The sequence below is a fragment of the Protopterus annectens genome, chromosome 6.part1 (assembly GCF_019279795.1).
Source record: "Protopterus annectens isolate FY-2018-M chromosome 6.part1, PAN1.0, whole genome shotgun sequence".
Lineage (NCBI taxonomy): Eukaryota > Metazoa > Chordata > Ceratodontiformes > Protopteridae > Protopterus > Protopterus annectens.
Genome location: NC_056738.1, coordinates 205,654,173 through 205,668,096, shown reverse-complemented (window position 1 = coordinate 205,668,096; position 13,924 = coordinate 205,654,173).

Sequence of the window (13,924 nt, the reverse complement as noted above, 5' to 3'; positions counted from 1 at the left end):
GCTAGGTTAAATGCAGTGTGACTCCAGTACATTTAGATATGTTTTGTGGGTGTCCTGAGTCACAGAGAGGAATCTATAGCTTGTAGTGATATGGTATTGGACCTTGCTTATGGCAAGTTGGATGTGGAGTAGTTCAAGTGGGTCATACTACTTGACAAGTCTTGAGGTGTGACTGTTTTTGATGAATATTTTGACACCTCTAACTTATGCCCTCTTCTGTACTGTAGCTGTTTTAAATGCCAAGGGGCTCTCTGCAGCTTTAATCCATGTCTCTGTAACTACACATATGTCTACAATCTCCTGCGTAAGGAAGGATTGGAGAGAGTGAAGTTTTCTATTTAGACTCCTGGCATTGAGCAGTATCTTGAGTTTCTTGGGGTATGCTGAAAGGTTTATCAGAGTAACATTACCTAAAATAGGAACTAAGGGGATGGACAAAGTTTTAACCAATATTCAAAAGCATAAAGGGAGTTTCAAGGTTGCTGCACACTGAGTAACAGCTTGTTTCTTGCTTTCCCAGTGTGAAAACAAACTCAGCAGAGAAGGCCAGTAGACTTGTGTTTATGGGTGAATTTCAGTAACTGGCTAGTAAGTACACCACCTGGATGCCAGGAGTAAAGAAATGCAGAAGACCTGGGAAAAAAATCAGCTACAAAAAGTGAGGAAGAAACACTGACTAGGAAGAGTTCTGCAGATGTTCAGCAAAAAGTACTGCAACCTTCCGACATGACCTCCAGTAACCTACAGGAAGATATAAAACAACTGCATACAGACCTGGTTAAAATAAAACACTGATAGAGTATATCAATACAAGCAACAAAATGCTGGAAAAAATGGAAGAAGCTTTAAACAGATATTCAGATGAGATGATAAAGCTGCAAAAATCAGAGGTCAAAATGAAGAAAAGGCTGGCTGATTATGAGACTGCTCAGGAACAGATGTTTAAAAAATAATAGAATTGCAAGAGAAAGCACGTAAGGAAAACTTGAGATTTTCAGATATACCAGAGAAACTGGAAGGAACAGATTGCATTAAATTTATGAAACCACAAATAAGCAACTGGACTGGTAGTAGTACTTATTAGAGTAATAAGTCCAGAGTAGGATTTATTAGTTGAACGGGTGCATCATGTGTATGCTCCAGATCTAGCTATAAGAAAGCAACCTAGACCTTTAATAGTAAGAATGTAATCCTACAAGCAGAAAGAATTGAATTTGTCAAAACTGTGGCAGAAGGACAAAGTACTAAAAGTAGGTGACAGCAGAGTGTTTATGGAGAATGATTACTCATTGTACACCAGGCAAAAGAGAAGTAAATTCACCCCTCTATTCAGAGAATGCCGAGATGCAGGTGTGAGATTCAAACTGCTGTATCCAGCTGTCTTCAAGGTATTCTTCCCTGGAGGTACAAAATAATTTTTTGATGAAGTGTTTGCTAAGGAGGAAATACAAAAGTTTGTCCAACAAAAACTGAGCTGTGAAACAGAAGGAGACTTGGCTTCTCACTCCTAATAAAGACCACAGAGAGACAGCATCTATGAAACCTTTTCCAGTATTTCAACAGAAAATGTTGGAGAGAAGGAAGGGAGCACAAGAGTTGATAAGAAGAATCAGAGTACATTGGAAATGAAGCAGAGACAGGATCTGAGTGATGGAGAACAGTAATAAAATCAGTAGCTTAAAGTGGGATTACAATGCATAATTATATTTGTCAAATATGGCAGCACAAGAAAATCTGGAAATATTGGACTTCTTCAAACATTGTTTCATGAGTGGGGAACTCAAGTATATGCCCTACTTCATGTCATTAATGTTCGGAAAAATGCTTTACAGAGGGGAAGAGAGGGAGAACACTAACTGTAAGTTTGCATGGTTTTCTTTGCCTGCTATTTTTGGGTGTAATGAGGATTGTGAACAGGTGTTGTTTTTATTTTTCTCCCCTCTTTTCTTTTTCTTCTTGTGCAGTTTTGAGAAACATAGGCAATGTAATGATTAACAAAAAAAAGGAAAAAGGGAGCCTGGTTAAGGGGGCATGACACATTTCAAATTAGTGTGCTTTGTTTTTATTCTTGCATGAGGAAATGACTAATTAAGGACCTTTGTTTTAAAACAGAGAGCAAGTAAATGAAAAAAAATAATATTGAATATTATACATTTTTTTTTCTCTAGCACTTGTAAATATGTATACTAAGTAGCATTTCTGCAGCTGATCTTCATGCCTCCATGAAGACAATCTGATAAAGAGAAACTGGAGACAGTCTGCTGGAAAGGGATTGGCTGAGGGAAAAGAAGAAAAAAAAACAGAGAATTGGACTAGGACAGAATGTTCCCTGAAAACAAAGGGTTCCTATCATGTAGTCGAACTTTTACAAGTTCGAACCACATATGTTCGAGACCATATGTTCGAATTTGTAAAAGTTCGAGCATGTGAATGGAAATCTCCATAAGCAGAGGTTCCCATTCACTTCAATGTGGTGCGATCTCGGAGTTGGTATATTTAAGTAGCGAAGGGGTGTGGGGGGTGCAGGGGGGCTTGCCCCCCTGCATACGTTTTTTTTTTTTTTTGTCCATTGTATTTTTATTTTTTTATCGGTAGTCGAAGTTCTGTAACTTCAAACTTAATGGTTCAACCATTAGGTGTTCAAAGTTACAGAACTTCAGCTATTTGTATAGACCCAAAAACAATTGGGGGGGGGTTTCCCAGGTGTGACAGCTTTAAGGATAATACAAAACCAGTTAGACTTGAAGTAAAGTTCTCTCATTTTTTTTAATGCAATGGGAATACTAATGTAAACAGGTGCTTTTGTTTTTTCTTGTTCACCCTTCTTATCTCTTTTGCTTTGTTCAGTTTTGAGAAATGTAGGCAATCCAATAAAAAAAATGAAGAGGGGAGGAGATGGGTGAAAGTGGAAGGGTCTGGTTAAGAGAGTTGCATAGGGAAATAACTGGGTAAAAACCCTAGGTGTTATCCAGTAACAAGATTATTACAAAGCATGTAAATGAAAAAGAATATTGAATATAGTAAGGCTTTTTTCTGATAAACAAGGTACCCTTAGCAGTTTTGTTTCTGGTTTGAATGTCACTAAAAGACAATTTGATAAAGAGAAATGGCTTGGAGAAGGTGTTTACCGAATGCATTCAAGTGTTTTCTTAACTGAGAGAGTTATATAGATATAAAAAAACAAATAGCACTTTCTAATAGCACAGGCTGTACCATGCATCTTAGCATTACAAACCTTTATTTTTAGTTAACTTTAGCCTGTCTGTGTAGCTATCAACTTAGAACTTATGTTCTTATTAGAAAGCAAAAACTTCAGTATTTGAAGATGTACATAAGTTTTGTGTGTTACTGTAAAGTTCATAGGTTTTAGGAGGGTTTTTTTTGGGGGGGGGGTTATTCTGTTTGAGGGCTTTCAAAAAACAAAAAGTTATGTAAGATGTGACATAGGCACAAGTGGATTTGACATGAAACAACTTTATAAAAGACCAACCTGCCAAACAGTATATACATGTAACATAAAAGTTGGAACTAAATATTTAGCAAAAGAGCAGTTGTATATAAAAGATGGTAATAATAACTATATAAGAAAATGATGCTTTCTGAAATGTCTTTCAATCTGAATGGTCTTACAAATAAATTTAAAAAAGAGTAGTGAACTGTATTAAAAAATGTAGAGTGCAAATAGTTATGCTACAGGAGACACGCCTGGAAAGAAATGAACATGTGAATTTGATAAAGAAAGGTTTTCAGGATGGTTATTCAGCAGAATATCTGGGGCAAAGGAAAAGAGGAGTACTTGTATTAATTGCAAGAGGAGCTCCAATAGTGATATAAGAGGGGAAAAAAGATAATAATGGAGGGTACATAGTACTAAGGGGCTACTGGCTAGGGAGCAGGATTACACTGGCATACATTTACATCCCCCTAAAACTGCTATAATAGAGCTTAAGAAAATTCTGGGAGAAATAATAAGCTTTCAGCAAGGAATATTACTTATAGGTGGAGGCTGGAATTTGGTTTGCAACAGTGAAGATGTGTCTAGGGGGCCTAGAAGGGAAATATAACAAGGGAGGGTAGATTTTTGAAGAAATTTATGAAAATGTTTGGCATGGAAGATGTGAATTCAGTACTAGAAGTTCGGAGTGAATTTAAATATTACTCACTGAGATACAAAAACTGGGCTAGGCTAGATAGATTTTATATCTCACAGGAACATGTGCATTTAATTGACAGTCTTGAGGTGCACCCAATGACTGTTTCAGATCATGCACCAATTATGGCTAGAATAAAGGTGCAAGGTGGTGAGGTGAGAATGGGAGACTGGCACTTTCCCACCTGCCGGTTGAAGGGAGAGGAGGTTGAGGAGTGGGTTGTGGAGTTGGTTCTGCAGCTACTATAGAGGATGGATTTGTCTTCTGAGGGTATAGCTAAGGAGTGGGATAAAATTAAAGTGGAGTTTAAAACTAGGTTGGAAGTAAAGGAAGGGGAGATAAGGTTGAGCAGTGGCAGGAATTATTTAGAGGGACTGACAAGTGTTAAAGTGTTGCAGAATGGGGGGAGTCTCTCATAGCAAGGGGGGAGCAGTTGCAGAGTGCTAGACAGAGGATAAGGGAATGCCTCAATAATATGCATGAGTTTAGAGGGATTGCTGTTGGGCAGCTGTTTTTTGATAATAATTCTAGAGTGCAAGGACTTCTGGCACAATGACTCGGGCAGAAGAGGGTGGAAGGGGCAGTCGCCAAGCATGGGCAGCCAATGGCAGGGAGGATAACAACAGACCCTGTGGAAGTATTAGAAATATTTTGGAGATTTTGTGAAAGTTTGTATAGAGCAGAGAGATATGGAAGTCAAGAAAAGGTGCAAATGAAGTATAAATAAAAAGCAGTGGAACCACCAGGCCAATTCACTATTTAATAAGATAAAATCCAATAAAATCACAAAACCAGGTTACATGAGCCTTTTGGGTCTAAGCCCATCATCAGATAAATAACACATCAATCAACAAGATTTTTAAAGAATAAACACTGACCAATCAAAATTCAGTATTGTACCCTCCTCCTCCTCTTCAGGGCTGGCTTCAAAGGTACCACTCCATTTAAACCAGGAAATTTATCTCCTGCTAGTTGTATGATCCACTTCATCTCATTGTATTCTGTATGGTTAACCAGGTCCCCTCCCCTTATATTAACCTGCATGATCTGTAACATCATGAACTTAAATGTATGTCCAGGATTTCTTTGTATATGTTGCTATAATGCATTGTGTATATTCTACAACCTTATGGCTGAAAGATGTTGTAGAATCCTGTCCTTCAACATAAAATTCATTTTTCCCACATAAAACAAAGTGCATGTCTGGCATATAGCCAGATAAATAACATTCCATGTTTTACAATCTGCATAACTATTCAAATAGTATTTCCTACCCATTGTGGGATGTATGAATTGATTATGTTCCATTATATAAGGGCATACTTTGCACTGCCTACATATAAAAGTGCCCTACATTGGGATATACTTTTCTTAGAGGTACTTCATTCCTGACAAAGTAGATCTTTCAAATTCTTATTCCTTCTAAAACCAAAAGATGGAGTCCACCCAACAATATTACTTATCTTGTCATCGTTAAGAGTATCTTCCAGTTAGGTGCAAATGGAAATGTTTATGGAGGAATTGAATATGCCAAAGTTGGAGGGAGATGAGGCTCGGTTACTGACAGTTGGGATAGGAAGGGAATGAGATAAAAATGGCTATGTATGGGCAGTCTACAGGAGAGTCCCCAAGAATGGATGGTATTCCTGTGGAAGTTTGGTGGTTGGGAGGGAGGGAACTGATGGAGATCTGGAGGGTTTTGTTTGGCAGTGTTTTGAGAAGAGGAAAGGTGCCAGCATCCAGGAGGAAGGTGGTGGTAACAGTAATACCCGAGGAGGGTGGGGATCCATCGGATCCAGCTTTGTGCTGGCCCATTTCGATGCTGGACCATGACTGTAAAGTTTTTATGTCTGTGATGGCTGGAGGAATGGCAAGGGTGATGCCAGAGTTGATGGATATGGATTGGTATGGCTTTGTGGAGGGGAGACGGGCATTTGACAATGTTGACAGAGGGTTAAATGTGGGAGAGTGCCGCTTTTGTTGGTGGGTCTTGATGTGGAGAGGACATTTGATGGCGTGGACTGGGACTTCGTGAGTGGGGTGATGGAGGCATTTGCTTTCCCTGATGCAGTTATAAGGTTGACTGGAAGAATATATTTAGGGATCAGAGGTGTGGACTGAAGTGGGTGGGGTCCTCTTCCATAGTTTCTGCTTCAGTGGAGGAACCAGGCAGGGTTGTTCGCTTTCCCCTTTGTTGTTTGCATTATATTTAGAGCCATTGGCAGGGAAAATATGGGACTCAGAAATTCAAGGATATAATTGATATGGTGGTCAGGAAAGGCAGGCTCTATTTGCAGATGATATTGTTTTATGCATGACAGAACTAAAGGGGGACATTGCAGTGTTGTGGAGCATTTTGGGACAGTTTCAAATCTTCTTGGAATACAAAATTAATAGGGCTAAAGCAAAGGCAGTGGTGGTGAATTGTGTACCTTCACACAAATTGGTCCAGCAGTATGCATGTTTATGGGGACATGATGAAGTGAAGTATTTGAGAGTATGGATTGGAGGTGGCTCTGTGGTGGCAGCTGGGGGTGTGTGGAAGGAGACTACACAGAGGATAGTACAAAAATTGAGAAGCTGGAGGTTTTGTTGTAAGGATGTGGATGCTGAGATACAGGCCATTGAGATGTTTTTGGTCCATTTGGTCTTGTACGCAGGTCAGGCATGCTTTTGTCAACTGGAGAAGTTGTGGATGGCAATTGGAAAGGAGTTGAGGGATTTTGTCTGGGGGGATGGCGCGGGTCAGGTGGGATGGGCTGGTTCTGCCGGTGGAATGGGGAAGACTGGGATTGCCTGGTTTGGGGGGGTATTTTGGAGCAACACAGTTGAGGCTCTTGTACATGGCACAGGCAGAGGAATGTGATTCAAGGTGGAGGGGAGTGGTGCTGGCACAGGATGGGGGCTCAGGAGGTGGAGAGAGATTGGGATTTTGGATGCAGACTCTTGAGGAGAGTGGCCAGGGTCATGCAGAGTGTTGTATTCGTGGAATGGCGAGGAGTGTTCTGAGAGCCGGACCAGTGTGAGACTAAAGAAAGGAGATTTTGCCGATGGGGTTGACTGTGGTCGGGGATGCAGGTGGTGGGCAGGAGGGGGCTGGAATTTGTTGGAGAAAACAGGCGGGGGAACCAGAGTGTTGGGAGCAAGTAACTGAAGGGGAAGGGGTGGTTGAGTGGGAGGAGACCAGGATTTTGTTTGGACTGTGGGTTGGAGATTGCCTTCCCTGTTGGGGATTGATATCAGAGTGTAGGCAGGGAGAGGGAAATAGGGGGCTCATGGGTGATGGACCAGCACTGGTGGAATTTTTGATGGAGTTTGGAATGGAAGCTGCTGCTGAAGGAGAAATAATTGGTGAAGCATATCAAATATTGCATGATGGTTATGGGAATCAATTGGAGGAGCTTGGAGGGGAATTGGGAAGCGAGACTGGATGGGCAATTCACGGGGTGACAGTGGGGGAATATGTGTGTGTCTCCCAGGTGTGCGGTGGAGTCTAGAACATTTAGAATCTTTGCCTGGAAGTGTTTGCATGGGTATTTGTATACCCCAAGTACCCCAAGTAGACTCCAAGGAATTTTTCCTCAGGTGGATCACAGATGTTGGAGATGTGATAGGCAGGAAGGAGGTGTCTGGGAGCATTTTTTGGGGGGGTGTAATGAACTGGTGGACTTTTGGGATTCCCTGTGAACCACTCTGTTAGAGATGCTGGGTGAGCGGGTTGGACTGACTGGGGAGATGATTTTTTTTAGTTATGCTACAAAATTAGAGCTGCCTGGACATAGTAGAGCCTTGCTGAGTCTAATTATAGTGGCTGCCAGGGAGGCAACTGCAAGAGGATGGAAATCGGGGTCTAGACCAACTTTGCTAGAGGTGGTGAATATAGTGATAGAGATAAAATGGCTGGAATTGGGATCTTTAGAAGAGGGAAGGAGCAAACTCCATACGAAAGGGTGGGAATTGTGGGAACAATGTATGCAGAGCGGGAGTGAGGTTTAAGAGGCAGGATTTGAATGAGGCATGTGGTGCTTGGCTGACAATGACTGGAAGGTTTATGAGTGATGTATGGTGTTTGCTGCTACAGTTCTTTCAGTGGTGTCTGTGATGTGGACAGTTTGCAGCTGAAGTGATATCATTTTGTATGTTTTCCATTTGTATAGATGTAGGATTGCCTTTGTCATATGTGTAAATTTAATAAAGATGTTTGGAAAAATAAATATTCAAAAGTATAAAGTAAACAGGTATAGGCCTTCCTGAAAAGCAACACAGTCTGTCAACCATGTCCTCCTCAAGCCAACAAATAATGTATCCTGTATGAATGACACCAAACACTAAGCCAATACTAAAATCAATTATTTTCTATCCATATTGCAGCATCATACTCATGAAGGCAGAATGTTGCTCAATGCTAGGCTCATACCAGCCTGGTACACAAGTCTGAGAACTCCATTATGTCTCTCTTCGTATAGTCCACAGAGGTAAATCTCGGGTCATTTACAATCATATGTACAATGATATGGTCAAACTAGTACTTGTGATTCAATTACTTGAGTGCATGCATGATCTGGCAGATCCTGGCCCCTGATAGGCAGCTGACCATGACTTTGTCTTACTCAACTTGATGAGCTGAACATCTGTGTGTCTCATAATGGAGTCACCTATGACTAGAATGTTGTCTTTGTGTGGAGGTTTGCCTTATGGGCTTATGAGCTGAGACACCATTTATTTAAGCTGTATGTATCATGGTGGGTGTTGCTTTAGCAGAGTGTGAGGTTGTTGAGGAACCCTAGTGTTATTGCTGCAAGAAGGAGGCCTTTGTGGTTTGGGTAGATTACTTTTTAGAGTCTCAGCATACCTGAGTTTATGTGCTTGGTCTACAGATTGAGTGTTGGGTAGAAAATGGTGGTGTGTTTTGGACAACCTGACTGGTGGATACAGTGGCTGCATGAGACAGCCTTGACACCATTTATAATGTATCATTACACAATCACATACAGTGTGAGAGATGTAAAAATTAAATGGCTCTCTGTAAACACAAAGCCATTGCTACATAAATCCACTGTGCTGCCTGTAGAGACAGAAGGAAAGTGTTTATCAATGATTTCAAGTAGATTACAAGGGGACAAGACCATTAGTGTGTAGTTTCTCTATGTGTAAACCACAATAGTGGGGGAAATCTAGGGTTTTTACATCAGGTTTGCTTGGAAAAGACCCATGGAAGATCAAACCTATTTGGCCTTCTTCGTCTTTGCAAAACCAGTGGCTCTACATACACCCACTCTAACGACCAAAACCTACAAGAACAAATAAGTCTCGCTGGAGAGAAGCAGAGAGGTTGCTAACTCAATGTGTTCAAAGTCTATAGAATAGGTTACCAGTACAGGTTAAAGTACTACTTTGACTCACTTTAAGACTAGTCCTGATGATTGGATGTAATCAAATGTATACTAGGATTGTCATATACAGTCCTAATCAATTTTGGGAGGTAAGGGGTTGAAAAGGGAGACACAAACTTTTAAGCGTGTCTACTTAAAGGTGCATATGACTAGGCATCTTACTGTCCTCATGATCACTTGCCAAGTACTGTTCCTAAGCGTGGAGTAAAATCCTGTCTGTGCCTTTTTTCTTGTACCAGTTCTACTACTCCATTCTAGAAAACTTTCCACTTATAGGGGCATTAGATACCTGTTGCTAGAGCATTGGGTGAATGTCCAGAAATCTGAATTTTTTTGAATTTGTAGGCAGTAGCCTGATCTTATTACTTGTAAAATCCGCCAGTCTTGGGTAGTTTCTTCTCACTGTTTTGCAGATACAGGCAGTCTTCCTACTATTTTCTCTGGAAGGCAAGGTGCAAAGAAGGATATGGGTGGGAATTTTCTTTGGGGGGCACCAAGGGAGGTGCTGTGAAGAGTCAAAGCTGTTCCTTGTTGGACCTTGGATCTGAGACTCCCCGCCAAGTGTACCCCTGGAGTTTAACACTTTTTAGTATTTTTTTTCCATGTTTTGCCTTTCTGTGCTTTTCCTTTGCATGGGAGAAAAAGATCATCTGTTACTTAGGTAACGACAACTACAGACTGAAATAGGCTTTTTGTAGACTGCATAGTTTTCCCCTTCTCCTTCAGCTTTTTAAACACTTTTTCATTGTGAAGCCCAAAAAGCAGCTCGCTGTCCAAAAGTACATCTTGGAGGAGCTCCACCTTAATGTGCTCACAGAGAAACAAGTCCCTCAGCCAGGCACACCCCCTAGCTACTGAACCTGTAGCAGCTGTGTCGACTTGCTGCATCAATTGCATCTTAGCTGCACTTCACGGAATGCCACCTGGGAACCAAGACTGCATAAGTCAAGCAACTCATTTTTAAGAATCTTATCCTGTATCCACTTCCTTATGTCCCAACTGCTTGGATAGACTCTGGTATTTGAGGAAGTGAAACTGGCAGTTATAACCCTAATGGCCAGGGTAGCAGAGGTGTACATGTTCTTACCATATCAGTCAGAAATGAAGCTCCCCATCTTTTGGTAAGGAGTTCCTGGATGCAGCCTCACTAGGTGTCTTGCTGGAGTCAAGGCACTGCAACTGGGTCCACAACAGGGTTCTTTTGTAGGTATTTACAGGACTCATTGACACTGTAAAAGTTGAAGGGGTTGAGAGTCTGACTGTAAGAATGTATCATTAAATACAGTACCCAGAACTTCAAGAACTGCAGGGATGGCTAAAGACCTGGTTTCATGTACACCCAAAAGCTGTCTATACATGATCTGAGGCTGGGAGAACACTGATTCCCAAATGAAGGATTCCTTCATTCTGAGAAGGATATCCCCAAAGGATAAATCCTCAGCTGGCACAGCTAAATACAAGGTGTTTTCAGTATCTGAATGTAGAAAAGAGGCAGGGCAGAACTAATGCCTCAGAACAAGTGAAATCAGAATCTGTCTAGGGTGAAGACTCAGTTTTTCTTTTTAACAGATGCACCCCCCAGCAGGATCTTTTTCAGTTGTTGGTGTCTAGAGCTCTTGAAACCATAAAATCATGTGCCAGTCTGAAAATGCTCTGCAAAGTGACCTGGCTATAATGGACTTTAAACTTAGATAGATGACTGGAACAAACAAACCACCTGATGCTTTGGCTTGGGGTATTTAGGTTTCACCTTGGGTTTGGAATTGGAGTGAAATGTCTCAAGTCACATGTGGGTGAGCTGAAAATTTCCCAATGGGTGCTTATCTAAACCCTGACTTCCGGCTAACTTGATGTCCTGATGATGCAAAAATAGAGATCAAGGTGTTCATTGGACTGCAGCAAGAAAGAACTAAAGATGGTGCCAAACACCTACCCCTTATACTACAGACATCTTGACATCAGAAAAGTGAGAGTCCACCAGCAGTAGGCCCGTTCTAAAAACTGGAAATCTCAAAAGTCAGTACTGCAACAGTGAGCTATGAAGATCATTGAAAAATTAGCTGTTGGCAGAGACCACTCATGAAGCATTAGTAGGCCTTACCTAAGGATATCCACTAGAGAGATGGCCTGACCAGGACTGTGCAACACTATTGGAAAAGTGTATTATGGCCCATTTCCACAAACTCAGTGCCGCCAGAGTCAAGTAGGAATGAGTCTCCCCAAGCTTATTGATTCAACAGACCTTCGTTTTGGTGTGGATAACAAGCAACCTTGGATGAGTCTTGTAGAGGTTCCAGTGTTAGGAGTACTGCTGTCATCTCCAGGATGGGGATGTTTATAGGCTTTATTATCACCAAGTCCCTTAGACTATCTGCCCTAAAAATGACCTCCACCCTAGGGTGGATGCATACATCATGATGGAAACACTGGAGGAAAGATGGATGAAGGGACAGCCCAGCAAACCTGGGCTGTTAAAGCCACCACTGAAGATGTTGATGACAAGCCTTTGATAAACTGAAATGGAAGGGACATGGGCTCTGAATTCTGATTCCACTCAACCAAGAGTTTCCACTAAAGTACCCTCATTCTGCATCTCACAAAGGAGATAAAAAACTCACAGTCATTAGACTCAGGTATATGAGACATGAGATAAACTGAATGCTCATAATTCTGTACTGATGGAAGAATTGACTCTTACACTGGATTCAGTTGTGACTTTGCAGTATTCACTGACAAAAGGCCATGAACAATTTTTTATCCTGAAGCCTAGAAAGCATTTGTGCTAGTGTGATAATATGGGTAAGAGCCAGCAGAGCCAGCTGGAGTTTTGTAAAGAATGATATAACCTTTGAATATCAAACTGATTTATACAAGATTCTGTTGTTAGAAATGTATTAAAACTGCATGCCATTTGTATATCAAACTGATTTGTACGGATGATTCTGCTGAAAATGTATTTGTGAGGTTTGCTTGTGTTAAAATATATCAACAGTCCACCCTGCTGAAATTTAAAGGAATGTACAAATATTATTGTAACTGAATTAAATGTATATGTTTTAATAGAGGATAATGGGAGATCAACAGTTAACCAGCTAGCTTGCTTTAAGAAAAATAAGGGAAATGTAAATGAGCTGTTAAACCATTAAAATGGCACCCCACAGTGCTGAATAGGACCAGAGCTGCTAGGTCTGGGAAAAAGCTTTTGTTCATTAGCTCAGTAAAAAGAGGTAAAGCCCCAAGCACTGCCATAAAAATTTAGATATGTATTTTAGCCATCTATGCTACTAAATTCCTGTCTCGGCTTCAAAGGTGAATACTGTGACAACCTAGAGTCAGGTGACCAGATGAGGTCATTCTACCAGCCCTCTTGGAAATTATATTTTAGAAATTACAAAGAGAAATCTCAGAGTACTGAGTATTCTATTATGGGGAACCTAGACTAGAAAGACCCTTACCCACAGCATCTTGCCTTGTAGTAGTAAGTAACTTAACTAGGGAACAGTAATTCGTTTAGTCAGAAATATAGTGAAGCTTAGTTTAGATATTGTTTTTCTTTATTTGTCCAGGTCTGTCCATCAATGTTCTTTTCAATATTTCCTGTGATCTGAACTCTGTGGTTTACTTTGACTATATGTTCAATATTTTCATGTTCTTTTATTATTTATTATTAAATATATTTAAAACGTTTATTGTGGCTGGTCCTTGTAGAAAGTATCTAATCTTTGAGAGTACTTATATTTATTTGGTGACACTGTGTAGGCCACTCCAGAAGGCCTAGCTGTCTTGTTCAACTACTATCATTTGTATTATGATTAATATTGCACCGTATAGTTGGATACCCTTTGTAAGAGCCTTATAGTAATTGACTGGTGGAAGTGAATATACCTTATAGTCTGGACAAAGCTGGTTGAGTGAGTAGAGTGGGTAATCTGTGCCAGCCTTTCCCAATAGTTTGTGTGTGTGTGTGTATGTGTATGTGTGTATGTGTGTGTGTGAAAATTAAATTTTAAAGAGTGTGTGTTTCAGCTAATTGGGGCAGGGGCATGAAGCACTGGGCTCACAGAGAAGGTGCTGGAGGACTTGGCTTGGACACTTGGCTGAGGACTTAACCTTACAGTTGTACCGGTGGGGAGTCTTAATGGAGACCTGGAGGGAGACAGATATAGAGACATCCAAGCCCCCGGGCTGAGTGTGTTCCCTGTGTGCTCTTAAGGGAAATTGTATTTGATGCAGAGAGGTCTGCATCTGGAAATACTGAGTGTATCCATTTGTATTCCACATGCACATCCCTCTCCCACCTCTGTCAGGGGTGAGGATTCAGGCTCCTTGATTGTTGGCCCAGCATGGGGACATCACATATTGCTGCCATCACATATTGGT